At 40.8% G+C, this 19,409-nt stretch overlaps 1 protein-coding gene across 3 annotated transcripts in view; it reads right to left on the bottom strand.

Annotated features, from left to right (window-relative positions):
• The window catches only part of PPARA (peroxisome proliferator activated receptor alpha), a 32,165-nt gene extending 15,960 nt beyond the window's left edge, over positions 1–16,205 (bottom strand). The window contains exons 1-4 of one of the 3 annotated variants that reach the window (XM_021529928.4): positions 16,147–16,205; positions 14,952–15,067; positions 12,552–12,674; positions 10,548–10,603 (exon numbers count right to left, since the gene is read on the bottom strand). The gene's annotated coding sequence lies outside the window, so the exon portion shown is untranslated. The other 2 variants (XM_031503667.3, XM_021529930.4) reach the window with 2 other exon arrangements.
• Between the last annotated feature and the right edge of the window lie 3,204 nt (positions 16,206–19,409).

Genomic DNA, 19,409 nt, shown 5'->3' with positions numbered 1-19,409 from the left:
TGAAGCTCATTTAATAGAGAGAATTTTGCTTTACAAAAAGCTCTGTACATGTTACAACAGTAGATGTAGTAGATGCAGCATGAGGATTCCACTCAAAGATCTGTGTCTCCTAAGTATTTACAAAAGTTCTGTGCCACGAAGACATTGGCAGAGGATTTTCTCAGTTTCTCATACAATACTTTAGCCTCCATAACCCCTTTCTTATCCCCAAGTACCAAGACACACAAATTGAAAACAAGAGAATAGAACATAGAAAAATAAGGAAATAATTTCATGTAATTATGGTTTTAAAGTTAAACAGGTTTTACTCTCTCACATATTGTTATCTCTGAAATATGTCTATTTTCACAAGAAGTCCTTTCCCACCACCTCACTGTGAATACCCACTGAGTAACTTACCTATAAACCTGAAATCAGTCCCAAAGAAATCAGTCAGATTATTAAAGAAAAACACCTCTACATGCAGCTATCAGTTACTTGCTTCATTTTTGGAAAGGGATGGAGGGATACTGAAACTCCAGCCCTTCCACATTTAATATTTGCCACACCAGGGATAATCTCTGTAAGGAAACAGGTCCCTGAGATGCAAAGGTCTCTAGGAAGCAGTAACAAAGTCTGATCTTACTGCATAAACAAATTGATCGTGTAAAGGGCTTGCTTGCAAATACCAGGGTTAAAGTTAAAACAGTCATTACCTCTAGGTCATTTTGAGAATGCTGGGGCTGAAAACAGCACATGTAAACTCGTGATTGCGATAGATATTTTTAGAAAACTTCACTGGATAGGAAGAGCCTTAAATATGTAAGCTGTAGAATATTTCCAATATCCTGATTCAACACAAAAAAGAACGGAGAACAGGATTTGGTACCTACAGTGTGACACCCAGACTTTCACCTGGGAAAGGATGCGTATTTTCTCATCACAAGACAATTGATTCAAATTTCATAGTTTGTAACTTTACATACTTGTACTATTTTTTATTTTAAAAAGTATTAATTACTTAAGTCAGGGAACATTTTTCTATGCACGTGAAGAAAAATTTTCATAAGCTACCTTTAATCAAGACTGCCAGTTGCACATCCCCCCTCCAAAAAAACCCATTCAGAAAAATGTTATCTTTCTTCCCTTTACTCAGCTGTACTCCAAGATACCTTATGCAACCTACAGGTATCCTTGCCTTGAAAAGAATTCAAAATTCACATACCCTAATTTTGAAAATTGACAGCAAAGCTGCAAAGTCAGGATCTTAAAAGTCACATAAGGAAAAATTCTATGCAACCTTGATTTGAATTCTCTCCCCAGCCCCTGGCAGGTGAGTGAGCAAGTGGAGCTTCGTTGCCTCCTGGGGTTAAGCCCAGACAAAATGACAAAAACAACATGGAAATGGGTTTTGTTGGTTTACATTGCTCAGTGAAACTCAAGGAGAACTTGCTGAGCTAGGAAGCTGTGTTTCTTTGGATCCAGGGTTTTCTGTCACAGTGGATTTTAAATTACATTGGCTAGTGTATTTTACTGATCAGTGTCTCTAAACAGGACCACTCAACCCTCCTCAACCCTTTTAAATGTGACTGACCTTCCTGCTTTAAACAATTCAGCTGCTTTCTAGACCTTCAAGACTATATATCCACTATTTCCCCCAATGCTTTTTCATTTATGTAACACATTTATAATACACTAAATAGTTTTAAAAATTTGTTTTGCCAAGATTACTGTTTAAAAAGTAACTGATAATAGGGCAGCAACAAAGTTATTCAGGAGATAATGAAACTATTTCTTTGAAATATCATACTCTCTCACTTTCACACAACAGATGCAATTAATAACGGAGAAAAAACTACAAAGAGGAAATTAATTTTCAGCAAACAGAAATAAGAGCGGTAATTCATCTCACCTAATGTCAAACAGCTCACTTAACATGTTTGGGTTGACTGGAGCTCAGTGGAATTTCCAGAGCCATGACTGATCTTCGAAGCCATGATTACACACTAAAAACGTGGTACTTTTTAATCCAACCACTTCCCTGATCCAGTTCACTGCAAAGCCTTACAAATATTAGTGTTGGCTCAATGGAGAGAGTAGAAATAAGAGCTGGGAAGACAGATACACGTGCTGCATGGCACAATATAACTGCATGTGCAGCCTGAATCTCCTCTGCAGAATCCAGTGGCTGTGTGGACAGGCTGGGTCTGCAAACCAGGCTCTTGCACTGCCTGAAGTGAAAAAGCCAATGCCTCTTTCATCTCTTGTGAGAGGTGAAAACTGCTTTACAGATCAGACAGCACCTCTATTAGATTAAGGGGTATTACCATCTTTTGGCAAGGCTGTGGATGCAGGCTGCTGTGGGCACATCCCATAGATACTCACCTTCCAGCAGTAAAATTGCCACTGAAATCCAGTAATACCTGAAGATCATTTACTCTGAGGTGACGCAACATGCTCCAATAAATAAATAACAGAAATAAAATTAAAGTTTCAATGCTAGAAGCTCAAGCTGAGAGTAGAATCTAGCTCAAAGAAAGGCTTCAGCTGCTTGTAAAGAAAAAAGGCAACATCCTTGCATCAAGTGGCTTTCTAAAGGAGAATTTTGAATTCAACAAGCCCCTTAAGATCCTGGTAACTAGGAACTCCGTTCAGAATACTTTATATTTCCACTGACTTCATATTAGACAAGAAAATAGATTTCACCATATTTCATCCCCACCATTAGACTAGTCAGCCTGTGTCACACAGCTCAGCTGCAGACGTAAGGAAAGACCGCAGCTCCTGGGTATGGGCGCAGTGAGATCTGAAGCCTGTGTTTAAAGGAGCCCCTGCAATCCCTTTGACAGCAGGAGCCAGATTGGATTCATCAGCAACAGGACAGGAAGGTTTTGCAACCTTTGCCTCCAGGCTCCAAAGACAAGACTTACAGGTCTATCACCTCAAGTTTACACCTATCTGCAATCATGCTTGTTTTCTTCCACACAAATGGATGTATCAAACATGGCATTACTCAAATTTGCATCAAGGACCTTCTGATAAAAGGAAAATCCTGTATTGTAAAGAGTGGAGACTGAGGTGTTTGAACTGCCTTGAAGCTCAAATAGGTTCAAGTCTGCATACAATGCCAGCATGACTGAGATTTCTTGGTTGCTTGGTTTGTTTTTTTTCTCCTCTAAATGTGAGTTTTCATATCCAAAAAGTAAATGCTTTGGAGGTTTCTGTAACTGGGAATAGGAAGACAACTTTTTTGTCTAGTGAATGCTGAACTGAAACTGAAGTCAGAAATGGCTGTATGTCAAAGTAAAGCTTTCAAATCTCTTAAATCTGTATCTGCTGAATCCTTTAAAGGGCTGTCTACTCAGGCCTTCAGAATAAGTCAAGAGTAACAAATTAACAAACTATATAATACTATACTCAGGGTTATTGAAAAACCTGTAATGTATTCCTTCAATTTACTGTTTTCTTCAAGAAGTGTTTTTGGAGGGGTCTTTGTTGCATTGTTTTGGTTGGTTTTTTTGGTTTTTTTTTTTTTTTGGTTGGGTTGTTGGTTGCTTTGAGTATTTTGAGTTCCTAGGTTTTTGTATTTTTTAATTATGTTATAACCCAGTCTGAAATTTAGACAGTACCAAGCCCAAGCAAGCACTGCCAAAGACTCAAGTGAAAAACTTTGTGTTAAAAAAGTATTTTGTCTTGCTTCAACTTTTTATAGTCCAGATACAAACTTCTCAGTTTGTAATGGTGTCTGTTTCCATTTCTGTAATCAAACTATCTGCCTAATCTATAGAATCAAGATACTACTGTTAATATGTTTTTTTAAAAATCTGCTTGTAAAGCAATATGAGGGAAGATTATTCAGTTTATTACATTAGTTGCTAATGCACTTAAAGCAAATATTCATATTGCAGCTCATAATATCCAGTATTTTTGAGGTATAACCACTGAAGAAAGTACATTTTATTAACAAGAGACTCAAAAGGACTTGAACCTATGAACAAGAAGTATTTATTTTCTACAATAAACTAAGCCATGGCATCATCTTAGTAACCTCTATGTTATAGAGTAGCCTGTGCTCTCTGCCATGTGCTGCCTTTCAGGTTCACTACAGTTCCACCAATACTGCTCACAGCTCACCAGAACTTCTAATGAAAACCCCACTCCACTGGTACATTTACAACTTTGCACTTGCAACACACTCCCCCTTTTCCTTTCCTCTCCCAAATGAGTCCCCAAGTTTTGCTCTTTATCCAATCCATTTCAATATCAGTTTCTCTTCAAGTCACAGCTATATTCCAGTCAAATTATTCCATGCTTGAGGAAGATTCAAAAGATTACATGTGCTAATCACAACAGTTTGTGCTTCAAAGTTCTATAGATTCTAAAGCCTCTGTGACAACACCTGGCAGGCCATGAAGCTGACAGAGCATGCTGGGTGTGTATGCTGAACACTGACATGTGGAGACCACAACTGCTGAGAAATGGAGATCTGGTGCATCATCTAAGTGGCTGCTCCTGCTGCATGTACATCAAAAGCTGGGGTTTGATTTATGATTGATATTTGAACCAAGGAGAGGTCACATTCAAACATGACATACATATATTTGCTATTTGATCCAAGAGCCAAGGTCACATTCACACAAATGTGTCATCTGAGTATTGGCTTTATTTTTACTGCTTTGTTGATGAACTTAAAGTTATTTTACTTTCCTCACGTGACCCAAAAACTCTTTACCAATTTATTTGGTGTGTCCCAGAAACTCCTTGCCCATTTACTTGGAAGTTGCCAGGTTTTTCTAAGTTTTGCAATACTGTATAAACGTCTGATCAGCTAATTACATAAGCCATGATTTTGAATTGATTAACAGTTAGGGACACCTTAATTTCAGAGATCAGAGCTCAGATTGAGGCTATATCTGATTGCATGGTATGGCTGGCAATAAGAGAATTAAGAAAAAGGAACAAACCAAAAATCCCACAAAACCAGCATCTTATGAACTGCAGGCATAGATTAGATGTCCTAAGCCATTGTCAGGTGGTTTTTTTTTTTTTCTTTTCTAGAATTAATACGTAACAGTCAGTTTGAGTGGTGAAGTCAAAGTTGATTACAACACGTACAGCATTTACAAACAGCCCACGCATTTGCCCCAACATGCTGCTCACTGGGAACCAGATCTTTAAGACTGAATTGGAATGCTGCAATTGTTTCCTTATACATGTGATTACTGCATCTCAGATTATGAAAAGCGTGTGCTCGACAATTTTCTAACTATACCCTGATGTTCTACAGACACCTCATTTGTTGAAGGACACAGACATCTGAGGGTAACAGGCAGATAGAAATTGCATTTTAGAGCAGTGCCTAAATTATTATCTCCAATATAATAAATTCCTGAAGTAAATAAAACATAAACCCCTTGCTAAGTCTCTTGCAGAATACATTTTCACTACATATGGTAAAAATAAACTTCATAAGGTAGCAAATTAAAGACATCTGTGCAACTGAAATTGTCAATTAAAATTATAATCTAATACACACAGATGCAGTGCAAGGCATATTTTTTGTCATATTGATGGTGCTGCTACATAAACCTCTCACTCAGAAGATTTACTCGCTCACATGTTTGATAAAAACACCCAAAACCAAATAAACCCACAAAAACATAACATACATGACTGTTTTGTCAAGGAAAACAATTCCTTTTAACTTTAGGCATAACTGTCTAGTAACTCTTCCTTACAAATGTGAAAGTTCAGACATACTATATTTATGAAATGAAAAAGCCAATTGCCACTAATTTAAAATCAAACACTTGGATGCACTTTCTGAAACTGATGGTATTTCAACAATATTTAGGGTTCATGTGGAAGTACATACAACTTCAAATGTGTTCTTACAGAACAGGATATAGGAATCCCTTTTGTTTTTCATCCGCAGACCTTTATGTGTGATACCAAGTCGCATATATTCTTGATAATAACATATTATTTAGTATGTTATCATAATATATATCATATATAACATAACATATAGCAGTAACATTCTTTAGAAATTAGAATCCTTGCTGTGTTATAAATAAAAATACTTGTCTTTAGCTGAAATGTCATAAAAGAAGGATAAGAAAAAATGACAATCTTTTTTTTCAGAGCATATTTAACCTTCCTATATTAGTTCAACCTTGCTTATTCTTCAAGAGAAGAGCAAAGGACTGTTCCTATGACATAAGTACTTTATCTGCATACAACCTCATTCAAGGCTACTCATTATGTTTGACAGATGCCAATTAATTTTGAGTTTATTGACTGGCAATGAAATTTTTGCAGCTGCATATGGTTTTGTGAGTTTAAATAGCACCATAAAAGTTTGGGAGCACTGAGGCAATACCCAGATTTGAGAACTACCATTCACACAGGTGTTTACTATTTCCCCCTGTGCACATGGCACCCCCAAAGCACCACAAACATATTGTGGCTGCTTCAACCTGAGCTTGCTTGTCCTCCTGTGCTGGCTGGAAACTGACAGGTCAAAGAGAACAGACAATTGCTGAATTCATATTGCATCACTTCCTCAGCAGGGTCAATAATGAGTTTTCCTTTCTTCCTCCCAGTCACCACCTTCCATGAAAATGACAGAACTTTAATGCTTTTGCAGCCATTACTGCTCTTTCTAATTTGAGAAGATTTGCAGGTTCAGAATTATTGGGCTGGGGGCACAGGACAGTAGACCATACTGCATATACCTGACAGGTAACTAGACCAGACGAGGTGAGAAAACAATCCTGAAAATTGCTCTCAGTTTTGGGGCAAAACCCTTTCAAGACTGACCTGGACATGTGCCTGCATTACCCTCTAATTCTTGCAGACATCTTAATGGCAACATTCTTCCTGAATAAAGAGCTATTGTTTTGGAACAAAACTGTCAATCTAAAAGGAGAGGAAAAAAATAAATAAAAAAAAAAAGATAAATCACTTAATGCAAAAATTTGAAAGGTGTGTTTAGCATTCTGATTAAGATTGTGAAAAGTTACATTTGAGTCTCTTACCTGCGATTTAGTGATTAGGCCTTGCAACCTCCTATTTTTAGTGGGACTAAATTTTGACTGGATTTTGACTTAGATAAAACTTCTCCATCTGAAAAATTCCCAGATTTTGCCACACTGATCTAATTACACGTGTCCTGCTCAAAAAATAGAAATAAAAGAAGCCCACAAATGTGCATCTGTACCTTTTCCTACAAAAGCTCTCCTACTTAAGGCCAGTATTCCTTTAAAAGCGACATGAAGTTTTCTCTTTCCACTTGTAAATGAAACTTCTAGCTTGGGCTACTCATTGTTTTGGCTCAGGACAAAAGTCCAGTTGCTTTGGTATCTGATACTGCAATTTTTGCTTCCAAGATCAGTAACAACAAAAAATATGTTTCTTCCTCAAGAATACTTCCTTTCAGTCACCAGTTCACTCCCTATCCCGAATCTCAGGTTACAGTCCTTGTCAATATTCTTTCAGTTGTCTTATCCCTCTCCTCTATCACCCATATCAACCCATCCTCAAATCACCTCCTTCATCTCCTTGTCCTCCAGTCTCCTATCTCAGTTCCTCCAGCATCTGCACAGCTGCACCCGCCTCACCATCTGCAACTCCTTGCATGATTCATCACCAAACATAACAGACCAGGATTATTCACTGTTTGAAAAGCTACAGTGGAATTTACATCTGTTTTTGGAAGACATTCAAGAAGCCTGAATTCGCCTTCTTAGCAGAGAACACCACCACTGTGTATTTTCAGTGGTTTTATTTCACTGATAAACTTTATTCCCTTGTGCAGACATAGTAACATGACTTATTTGATAAATTAAATTCAGCTTAACAGAGGGATTTAGATCCTTTAAAAAATAATGACTCTCAAACAAAATATTACAGATTTAGGCCTATTCTGCTTGCAAGTGTCATTTTGAAAACTGAGTAATTTCAATAAGCCAGCTTTTATACTCTTCTACCTGCACATAAAAATCCAGTGTCTTCTGTAACTAGCACTTGAAGTTGTGTAGTTTACTTATCCTTTATTGTACTACAATGTTACTCATTCATTAGAAATATTTTTACAGGCTCTTGTTGCTCAGCTATTACATTTAAGTAAATAAACAAATGAAACCTGCTAAAAATAAACTAACTGCAATTTAATGTCATGCCACAACTCAGAGTGGAATGTGAAACAAAATGCTTTCGCTTTTTGTTGCTGGTTTTCTTTGTTGGCTTTGGTTTGGTTTTTTTGGGTTTTTTTTTGGCTAAGAAAAAGTCCTTCAGTTTTATTCTGACAATTTAGACATCCCTACCTTTAAAAGTTTTTCTTTGTGCTAATGTATCATGGAAAAACAAATTTTGCACTGAGTTAGCATTACTGACAGGAGCCTTGGCAACAGGCATGAATGCAATTAATCTACATTTTTTGGCAAATGGATATCAAGTACTTGTGCTTGCAAGCTCCTGACGTGTCAGATAGAGGATATACTTGGGACACATGACTTCACAGCTCTAAATCAGGTCACTCACTACAGTGTACAGATCACAAGCCTCATACTCCTGCGTGATCAAAAAGTGGCAAACTACAACCAATCAGTTTCCTGCCATGTTTTCCTTGCTCATCCTCTATGACGTGGAAGGTATCTGGTGCCCAGTTTAACAACAATACCAGCCCTGCTGTACATCTGCCACTCCACTCCTTTTAACTAAGGAAGCATCTGAACTGCAGAAAGGTGGAGGAAAATAAAATGAGTCCAGTGAAATAACCAGGAAAAGAAAACCTCTTTAAAAAGCCATGCATGTACTTTCATATTCCAGTTTTACTTCACTTTGTAAGGCATTTCAGCTGGCCTGTATCAGACATTGAAAGAGCAGTTATGGGGGACACAGCACACAGTCCCTCTCCGAAGCACAGCTGAGTTACTGGTTGCAAAATAAGGTTACCTTAAGGGTACCTAGACAAGTCAGCTTAAGTAACGTAATAGCCCCCTCGCATCAAAAGGATATCCCTTCAGAGCTCCCTGGCAGTGCCGCACCTTCCCTCTCCCTCTGTCCTTCCAGCCACGCTGCTCCCCGGTGCCTGCGCTGGCTCTGGCGCTGCCGCATCCCGCTGGCCACTCTGGCACCGCGAATGCCCCGGGGCCAGCGCTGCTCCGGAGCCTCCCCGACACTGCTCCGGCCTGCAGCAGCCTCACAGGCTCCCAGGAGAGAGGCACTGCTCCCAGCCCAGGGCACTGCGCGCTGCTCTGCCCCCCCGCAACCCCACACTCTGAGCCAGCTCCCGGAACCGTCCCTGGCCAGTTTTATTCCCCAGCACAGACACGGCCTCGGTGAAACAGCTCCTTTCACTGAATCGCTAACACAGGAGAACCACAGACAGCTCCAGAGACCTGAACACACCCAAACGGGATGGACAGAGGCGTATGGATGGGAGAAGGAAAGGAGCCTAGATCAGATCCAGCCACACTGTGTAGCCACACTTCTTGCTGTAGCCCATCTTTGCAGTGTTGTCAGTAACCACTGAGAGAGGCCACCCCATTTCTTTGCATTTATGTGTTCATTTATACACACACATCCCCCCTTGCCATGTAAAAGAGAAATAAAATTAATGATAGCTGCAAATTGAACAATTCCACATTCTTAGAGGATAATCATTATTACATTTTCATGGGATTTATTATTGAGAAAATGCAACTCCTTGCAAATTTGGTTAGAATGACAGCAGCTTAGTATGCTGAAAGTCAGGTGCCCAGAACATATATTTATCTTGAAAATTTGACAGCTGTTTGAAAATATTGGCGTGTTTATGCACAGTTACATCTGTAGATCTCCAGCACAGAATGACAGGTACAGCTGCTGCTTTGTTCAGAAGCAGTAACCCTGTGCTGCTTGTCTCTTACTTATCTAGGTACTAAAGCTTGTCTCTTACTTACATAGGTAACAAAGCTGCTACCTGATTTGATCACACTGGCCTGCTTAACTGCACACAACATATCCTTTATCCTGAGGTGGGCAAGAATATATAAACTTGTTATATATATATATATATGTATACACATATATATAGCTGTTTTGTAATCTTCCACTGAAAACTGCCAACGAGCCAACAGGTTTTCAATTATGACCCGTGGGCTGCAATTAATTGTATTTTAACATCAGAGTATAGGAATTAATTGACAGCTGTACTGGAGGATTTCTCTGCTCTGTTGGACAGAATGCCACCAGGCACCAATAAACAAGAGCCTCCAAAGCAGTCTTCTGACACAACACCCACATTCTCCCTCCTCCTCCCCCACAGATCCAATTGGTTCCACATTATATTCTTCAGCCTTACTACTCCAGGGAACATTTTCCATACATGTTGAATAAAGATGCCAGAGAGTTTGGTTTAGTTTCACTTGGTTTTGCTTAATGGGAGCCTGCCCCATGACTCCAGTGTCAGGTACTTTGTACCATTCTTCCTGAAGCAGTAACACTGACAGCAAACATCATCAGTAATTCAAGTCTTCACTTTCAAGTAAGGTTTTTTCAAATAAGATATGAGCTGTTCTTACCTTCTGAACATTCATGTTCAGTGGTTTGTTCTGTGATTTGTTATATCAATCATTTCCTGTAAATAATTTTTAAAACAAAACAGGCATGTAGCACTTATTTGTGTAATGAAATAAAACAAAGAATGGCAATACAAGCCTGTATTCAGGTAATAGAACTTCGCATAACAGTGCTGGATGGATGGATATACACAACAAAACATTAAGACTTTCCTCCAAATCTTAATCACAGGCTGTAGAATAGTTCCAAATGGTCCACTTTTATGACTGTTTTTTGTTGTTAAATGTAAATAATATTAAGTCATTGCAGTATTATTTTTCCATTTAAAATACATCAAACTCTAAACCATTCCCCATGATAAGTTTTCTCAGCTTCAGGATGTTATTACTCAAAAATTAGCAAGGATTTGCTCAACCAGCATACCAAACAGCAGTTCTGGTTTCCTTCTATGTACTTCTCAACAAAATAAAAACAAACGAATGAGATACAACTATATGAAATATTAAAATATTAGAGTAACTTGCTTTCACATGTATTTCATCTGCCTGGAAACATGCCAAAGAGCTGTACAACCTCAGTACAACTTCAGCACTCTGCTCCGAGTTCCTCAAGGCAGACACATTTTGGAACAAGTTTCTTCTACTATTTGCAAAGATTTAGCAAATAATTTCCCAGTTTATACATCTTTTAAAAACCATGACAGTGTATCAGCATTTTTAGAAAGGGATAGGTAATTTGCCAAATGCTTGGCAATCTCTCCTACTTTTAGTGTTTCCACAGGCATGAGACAACTTGAATTTAAACCATTACATTTAGATGAATACAGCACTACAGAACAAACTATGCCTCTTTGGTAGTTTACATCTTTCCAAAGTATAAAAAATTTTAACACCATACACACATTTAAGACTCAGCAAAGATGCACACAAACCAGTCACATAACAACAACTCAAGCCTCAGTCAGGATGAGAGTGCCCAAGAGTTGTGGTTTATAATCTGTAGTAATCTGTGCATGAGAACTCCTTCACTGGACACACAAATTACACTTCTTAGATATTTAAAGATACATGCAATACACTTATAAATAAATATTGTTTCATAAGCAGAAACTATGAGAGGTGGTATGAGGAAGTGGAGTCAGATTTGGCAACATCTCAATGCCACATGCAATCTGGTCACACAACAGTCTCCTCATATTACTTCAGTATCTTTAAAACATGTCAAATATCACACTCTTGGAGAGATTTAAGTTTTGAGGATTGTGATGATTAACAGCCTAACCTTACCTGGCTTTCTGCTTCAGTGAAAAATTCAGCCTTCTACTTCATAAAATGTCATTCAATATTTAATTTAACAGACCTGGTATTGTAAATGCAGGCAAACTTAATGGGAAGAAATGATGATGTTTGACTTAATTCAGAAGGCTGAATTATTTTTTTATTATAACTATGTTAAAATACATTCATATATTATATAAAAGGAGAATACTAAAACTACATACTCCTTTTTCTGATTTTATCTTTAACTCTTCTCGTGACTCTCTCTTGAGAGTCCAGCCCCAGGTGGATTGGATTGGGCCATCAGGCTCAAACAATCCTCACCTGAATCCAATCAAGCACTCACTCCAGGTAAACAATTCTCTAAACACATTCTACATAGGAAAAACAAGAAGCAAAAATATAGTTTTCTCTTTTATTTCTCTCTGTGCACCTCTATGAAAAATCCTAAGAGGGAAAAAAATGTACTTGCCACAACCTGGCCCTTTGAAATGCTGAGCACTCTACTCCTAAAATATTAAGAATTCAGAATTCTACCGACTAGCACCTAAGACAGCAGTAGATATCAGGCCATATGGAAGTTTTACTTTGTTCTCCTGATTGGGCTATATATTTTCTGTTTATCAATTATTTATTGCCACTACATGCTCAGATTTCTCTCTCTGTCATTTGAATATACGTTAATCATTCTTTACATAGATTCTGTGTCCAGTCCATGTATGTACTTACCCCTTCAAGCAGCATCTTGCAAGGCTGAAACAGAAGTTGTTTTCCAGAATTTCTTCCCCTTCCATTTCATGTGCATATTGATGATAACAAGCAGTTCTTCATAAATAAAAAGCTGCTGACATTCTTTAAAAAAAAAAAAAGTGCCAATAAAATTTCAAAATTTCCCAGAGCTTATTATACTGATTTTACATAGCTATAATGTAATATAACTTAAAAATATTTCATTATGCTTCTTCTAAAAAACACCCAAAAACTTTCATTTCACTTGGGCTAAGATATTTTTTAAATGACTGAGTTTTTTAATACATCCCTAATTTTACATCAGGACCACACTGACATCTAGCTAACTAGGGAATATAACTGGTATATCCCAATATAATTCAGATTTTTTTCAAAAAGAATTCAAAAAGAATTCAAAACACAACTGAGAACACTATAGTGACAGTCCTGTGCTATTTTAATTATCTGTTATAGAGTAAAATACTTTTACTGTAAAGAGCATTCTCACAAAGTCTTTCTGTGGAATTATTTACAGTAGTTATAGTTTCTAAGGTGCACACACAGCCCCATGAGATGTCTTTGCAATTGATCTTTATTTTGAGGATTTACATCTCAAAGGTAGAGATTTTGGTTTTATATACTTTATAAGGCCTGTATATATATAAATAAGCATACATAGCTAAAACATATCAGGCAAATTAGAGATGCAGAGAGATTTTGAAAAACTGGATTAAAAAAAAAAGTTTAAATTCCAAAGTTATGTACAAAAATATGCTTGTGCATTTAATAAATACTAGTTCAGCTTCATTTATTTTCCAGGATAAGTATGGTGTTCTCTGTTTTTTCCCTTGCAAAAATATGACATGTGCAATAGAAGCAGAACTTAGAACCCAAATCTCATCAAGAAAGCTATATAAAAGTAAGGACAAGAATAGAGTTGTTTGCAATTCTGAAGTACAAGCTGCTTCTGAAAAAATAATAAGAAAATTATGTTTCCTTGCCTGCTTTGGGACAACAGTGAGCATTATAATACATTCTTTAGAACAAGATAAATATCTCAGGCCATATATCCTACTCTCCTGTAGGACATTATTGTCCCTTATATTCTTATAACATTCTGCACGTGAACTATTACAAGCATAACAACACAAAATCACAACTGAAGCCTAACTCTCTCCATGGTTTAAATTTCATAATACCCTTTATGAAGACTACTACTATTAACAGAAAATGAGGACACTAAAGAACTACTGAAAAGCAAATTACAAACCCACCAGGTGTTTCCAATAAGTAGCCAAAACACCATATGCACCTGACTGTAGAGGATGACAGTCAATGTAAGGCACCAACAGCTTGCTAAGAATGTTTTTTGGACCATACTAAGAGTTCCTTCCCAACATGGGAAAAGACAGCAAGCATGCTCTTTGGGGAGTTCCACAAATCTCCCATAAGCTCTGCATACTCTCATCCTTCCAATACACTACATTGTATTACTTGAAATTCCCAAAGTTGCCACTCAAAGTCACCAGGAGCTGATGGCTGCTCCGTAGCTCATGCCAGCCAACAAAAGTTATGATACTGGTTCAGGTTTAGCAGACGTGTGACCACATCACATGAACCACAAGTGCCTCAGTTCCAGCACGAGACCAGGTAGCAGCCTCAATGCTAAGTCAATGATTCAGGATTAACAAAGGAAATAGTTTTTACAGCTGATCCATTTTGCTGCCTGCAAAGCAAATTTTAATAGGTGAGCAGTGCCAGATGCCAATGAGAAAGTCTGTGCATATTCTGTAATGCAAGGAGTTTGACCACGATTTTCCTTCACAACAAAACTTATGCAACACCTTTATTAGTGCAGTACTACTAAGACACCCAATGCTAAAAGTGCCAAACATAATCATTCCAGATAATCCTGTGTGACGAATCCTGCGCTCATACTACTTCCATCAGAGAGCTTAGGAACAGCTTCCTGTATCATTGAGTGAGACTGGGTCAATCTTAATATGAATACAAGGCAACACCTTTTCACACTCCTTTCCTTTGTTACTGCTGGAATGCTTTTTGAAAAGCAAGTATCCAGCCCCACAGGGACAACCAAGAACGCGGCAAACCACAGAATAAGGCCCGGAGGCGTTCCTGACCTGCTCCTGGTTTCAGGCCAGAGGACCCTCCTGTGAGCAGCCGCCCGGGAAAAGCACAACCCGCCCGACTGAGCCGGGCCAACAGCGGGAACCCCCAAGCACGCACTTTCTGCCCAGTGCCCGAGCTCGTTCCGGGATAAGGGCAACCCAGCTGTTCCATTTAGGAGACACGACAGTCGCCAACCAGCCCCTCGCACTGCCCCCTTCTCTGTTCCCACCTCCAGCGCCCCGAACTCCCGCTCCCCGTGCGGCTCCTTACCTGCGCCGGGCCGGCTCTGCCCGTCCTGCAGCTCCTCGGCCCCGTTCCCGCAGCCGCTACAGCATCTCCCCGGGCCGGCTACCTCCTCCTGCCGCCCGCCGCCGCTCCGCCGAGGGCTTCGCACCGCGGGGCCGGGAGAGGAGTAACAGCGAATAGCACGGGAGGGGAGGAGAAGAAAGGACAGGTCATTAGCAAAGCCGCCGCCGCGCTAGCGAGCTGGGGGCGTCACCCAATGCCGGGCGAGCGCTCCCGCCTCCTGCCGCCGCCCCGGCCGGGACACGGGCGCGGCGCGGGTAGAGGCCGCCCCTAAGGCAGTACCGTGCATCGCTGCCACGCGCTGCGCGGGGCGGGGCGGGCCGCGGCCCGGCTGCCGGCGGGGAAGGAGCGGCGGCGGGGAGGGAGCGGGAGAGGGGCGGAGCGGCGGTGACAGGGCCCGGAAGTGAGGTCGGCACACACCTCCCGCCGCGGCCGTGCGCCATTGGCGGGGCGGGGGCGGCCCCGTTCCCCTCGCACCCCTCAGTGCCCGCACACCCCTCAGTGCCCGCACACCCCTCAGAGCCCTCACACCTTTCAGTGCCCGCACACTCCTCAGTGCCCGCACACCCCTCAGTGCCCGCACAACCCTCAGTGCCCTCACATCCTTCAGTGCCCGCACAACCCTCAGTGCCCTCACATCCTTCAGTGCCCGCACACCCTTCAGTGCCCTCACACCCCTCAGTGCCCGCACACCCCTCAGTGCCCGCACACCGCTCAGTGCCCTCACGCACCTCAGTGCCCGCACACCGCTCAGTGCCCGCACACCCCTCAGAGCCCTCACACCCTTCAGTGCCCGCACACTCCTCAGTGCCCTCACATCCTTCAGTGCCCTCACGCCCCTCAGTGCCCTCACGCCCCTCAGAGCCCTCACAAGCCTCAGTGCCCGCACACCCCTCACACCCCTCACTGCCCTCACGCACCTCATTTCCTTCGCCCTTTTCATTTGCCCTCACACCTCTCATTGCCTTCACTCCATTCACTGCCCTCACACCCTCACTGCCCTCACACTCCTCATTGCCCTCACTCCCTTCACACCCCTCACTGCCGACATTGCCCTCACATCCCCCTACTTCAAACTCCTCCTTGCCTTCACTGCCTTCATACTCTTCAGACCCCTCACAGCCCCGGCCCAAGCTCCCTCCGAGCCCCCGCTGTGTACCGGGGGACGGGGCTGAGGGGCCGAGCCCCGGGACGCCGGGCCGGCCGCTCGAAGCCCCGCGGCCGGAGGGCGGCCCCGCTGCGGGCCCGGCAGCGCCGCCGGCCTGAGGGACGGCCGTGGCCGCGCCCGTCCACCGCTCCGCGAAACACTTCTCAGAATATGTAAGTGCGTGCTTGCCTTCACGTTTGCGTTCCGTGTGGGGAAGAAAGAAACCCAACCAACCAACTAACCAGTCAAAACCAAAATTTAATCAGGAACCTCACTTAATTAGTGAGTTGAGCAGTCAATGACACAGTACCGGGATGATAAAACAGGACTCACTTCAGAGGTTTCCAGTGGGAAGTTAAATGAGGTCTAGAAAGGGAAGAGAGCACTGTTTTGGGGTTTGGTCCATAGCACAGTGAGCACTACACTTAATTCCATAAATTTATCATAAATTTGGGGTTAGCACATGGCCCTGGACACCAGAGCACTCAGTGCAGAAACAACAGTGACTGTGGAGGCTGAAAAGCCCCGAGGCATGGCTCAGGACCAGCCAGCAAAAGGCAATACTGACCATGGAAAAAAGAAGATAACTAAAAGCCCTATATTGATTTAAAGTATTTCAAAGTGTTTCAAACTAGCTCTGGTCACTGTTTAACTTCTCAACCACCAGAGCTGTTCCATGGTCTGTCCCAAGCTGGGCCAACACCCTATGCCACAAGAATCAGTTGATTTAGCAGGTTAATACCCAGGTTTAACACCTACATATTTCATCACAGGTGAGGTGACATGATGCAAGTGCTGCAGTACAATTTTCTAGAGTAAGATGTTGGAATGGATGCAGGCTTTTGCCTGGGGAATATGCACGTTTTGAAGGATTTGCCACAGTTGCCAGTGAGGGACATGCCAGGCTGACTCAGCTTTTTATCCACACCTCATCTTGTCCTGACTCACACACAAGTGCTGTCCCAAAGGCAGTAAAACACAAAATATTTATTGGAATTCAAAATGAGTTGTGGGTTGTTTCCTGTTTATGAACTGTGGGCTCCTCAGCCTACACCAAACATGTAGCAAGTTCCGTCTGCAGCAAGGAGGGCTGTGTTACTCCAGGCATGGAGGAGAGTGCTCTTAACCCCTGTTCTGGAAGTGATTCTTCTAAAGAACTTGGAAACATTTTGTCCATGAAAATGACTGGTGTTGCAGAAAGTGGCAAAGGAGGAGAATCCATGTCACACTTTAAATATTTGCACAGTAGACTGCAGTAAACCATTCTGTACTGAAAGAGCTTTTAAAGTGTAGATTATCGAAAATTACTGGATCGTGTAAATTTGTATCACAGTTTAAATCTTAATACCATACTAAATATAAAAATCCATTAGTTATTTAAATGTGCAAGTTTTTAGAAATCAGAAGTTAGATGATTTACTAGGTTTTTAGCTGTAATAACCTTCAATTAATTTTATATTCTGTTAATGTGCAATAACCTTTTTACAATTGCCTAACAGTTTGACAGTTGTGGAAGACGCAGCCACATTTGTGCAGTTGTTGATTTTCCATCTTTCCAGTAGCCAGCTGGCTTTGTCAGACGCCTGCACAGCCACACACAGCATTTCTAACAGAAAACATTTTCATTTGCAAAAGAGAAATGCCTTTTCATTTATTTAAAGGCCAGATATGGAGTCTCTCATAACAATTCTGTGGGAGCAGATGAGCAGCTCCAAGTCAGCACAGACTCATTCAGAAGTTTGGGAGGACAGACCATAGCAGGGAGAATTGGCAGTGCCTTTGCCTCCTCCTCCAGCTACTGGCAGAATGCAGGAAGTGGGCTGGCCCTGAGCTCAAATATTTGCTGTGGTTTCTCTCGCTGATTTGATGATAGAGATTTTAACAGACAATGGGCCTTGTTTTTGCTGGGTCATCGTGAAATACTTCCACTACAAAGTCGATAGAGCCATAGAGCCTTCCCATTTGAGTATTTATTTGAAGTGGGAACTGCAGAGACCCGGTACTGCAGCCAGCACTTTATCAGCTGAAATAGCATACACAGGGTTCTGTTTCTCTATGACTGCCTACTGAAGCCTTATAGAACTAACATGTACTAATGGAAAATTAATTACATTAATCTTTGAATCATTCTTATTAAAAGAATAGAAGAGGCTGGACAATCACAAAGCAACAAGTTTTATGAGCAGAGGTCACTAGCAGAAGTCCAGAAAACTGTCAAAGTGTAATTTGATTCTTTTTCTGTATAACTTTGTGCATGCTGGATCCTGCCCCTTTGTGCTTGGTCAAAATATGTCAAAGCCAAAAGCCCCATGTAATAATGAAGAGGAGAGGATTAAATCTGATTTATTTAATATACACAGTATGCAAATAATTGCTAAAAGCACAGTTCTCTCTCATTAAATCAAACCCCTTAAAAAACCCCAAACAACAGTCAAGAAAACTGGTGAAGCAGAGGAGACCATTGAGATGTATCCACCCTGAGCTTTCCTTATGAAGCTCTCTCCCAGCATAGCAGTCTGGGTACAGAAATATCTGTGCTGCTTTGTTTTGCTGTTGGTTTTAGGTCAGGCTGGATTTGAGGGCTGGTTGTTTTTAGATGCATGTCTCTCTCCTGGATTAGAACAAAGCTCTAAGGCTAAAGGTGATAAATGAAAACATTTAGATAAGTCACATGAGGCTCATTTACCTCATTTTCCTATGACAGGTTATGGATGGAAGCAGGATGCAACTTACAGGTTTACACAAGCCTACTGTTCCACAAAACTATTTAGACATTCGATGTTTAAAAAAAGCTGAGATTATATTTCCCAACAAAATAAGCAATGAAGCTGTTACTTACATTTAATTTCTGTTAGAGATGCTTACCATGCCACCCCATCTATATAAGGTATAGCCTTGGTCATTCAGATAATTTCTTTTCATGTTTGAAAGTTACTTTGCTCATTTCACTTACTGAAACAATTCATAACTTGTCAGAGCATCAAGATCAAACATTGCAGGTGTCCATAAATCTCTTCCTGTGTGAAAAAGACTTCAGAACAGTTGCATGTAAGATCATGGTGCTTTAAACTTATTAACTCTTCTTAAGCCAAAATGTTTAGAACTCCTTTCATTACTCTTTATGCTGGTACTGTCATTGTTGCTGTGGGTTTTCACTACATGATTGCCAGTCAGGTTGAGAATGGATGATTTTTTTTTTTTTTTAATGTTTACCCTCTCATCATTATTACAACCAGTGTGTTTAATTTCTTTGTTTTAATAAAAAAAAAAGCTCT

Source organism: Lonchura striata, chromosome 1A (genome assembly GCF_050655825.1).
Source record: "Lonchura striata isolate lonStrDom1 chromosome 1A, ASM5065582v1, whole genome shotgun sequence".
Taxonomy (NCBI): domain Eukaryota; kingdom Metazoa; phylum Chordata; class Aves; order Passeriformes; family Estrildidae; genus Lonchura; species Lonchura striata.
The sequence above is the reverse complement of the archived record's forward strand: the minus strand, read 5'-3'. Positions and strand labels throughout refer to the sequence as shown.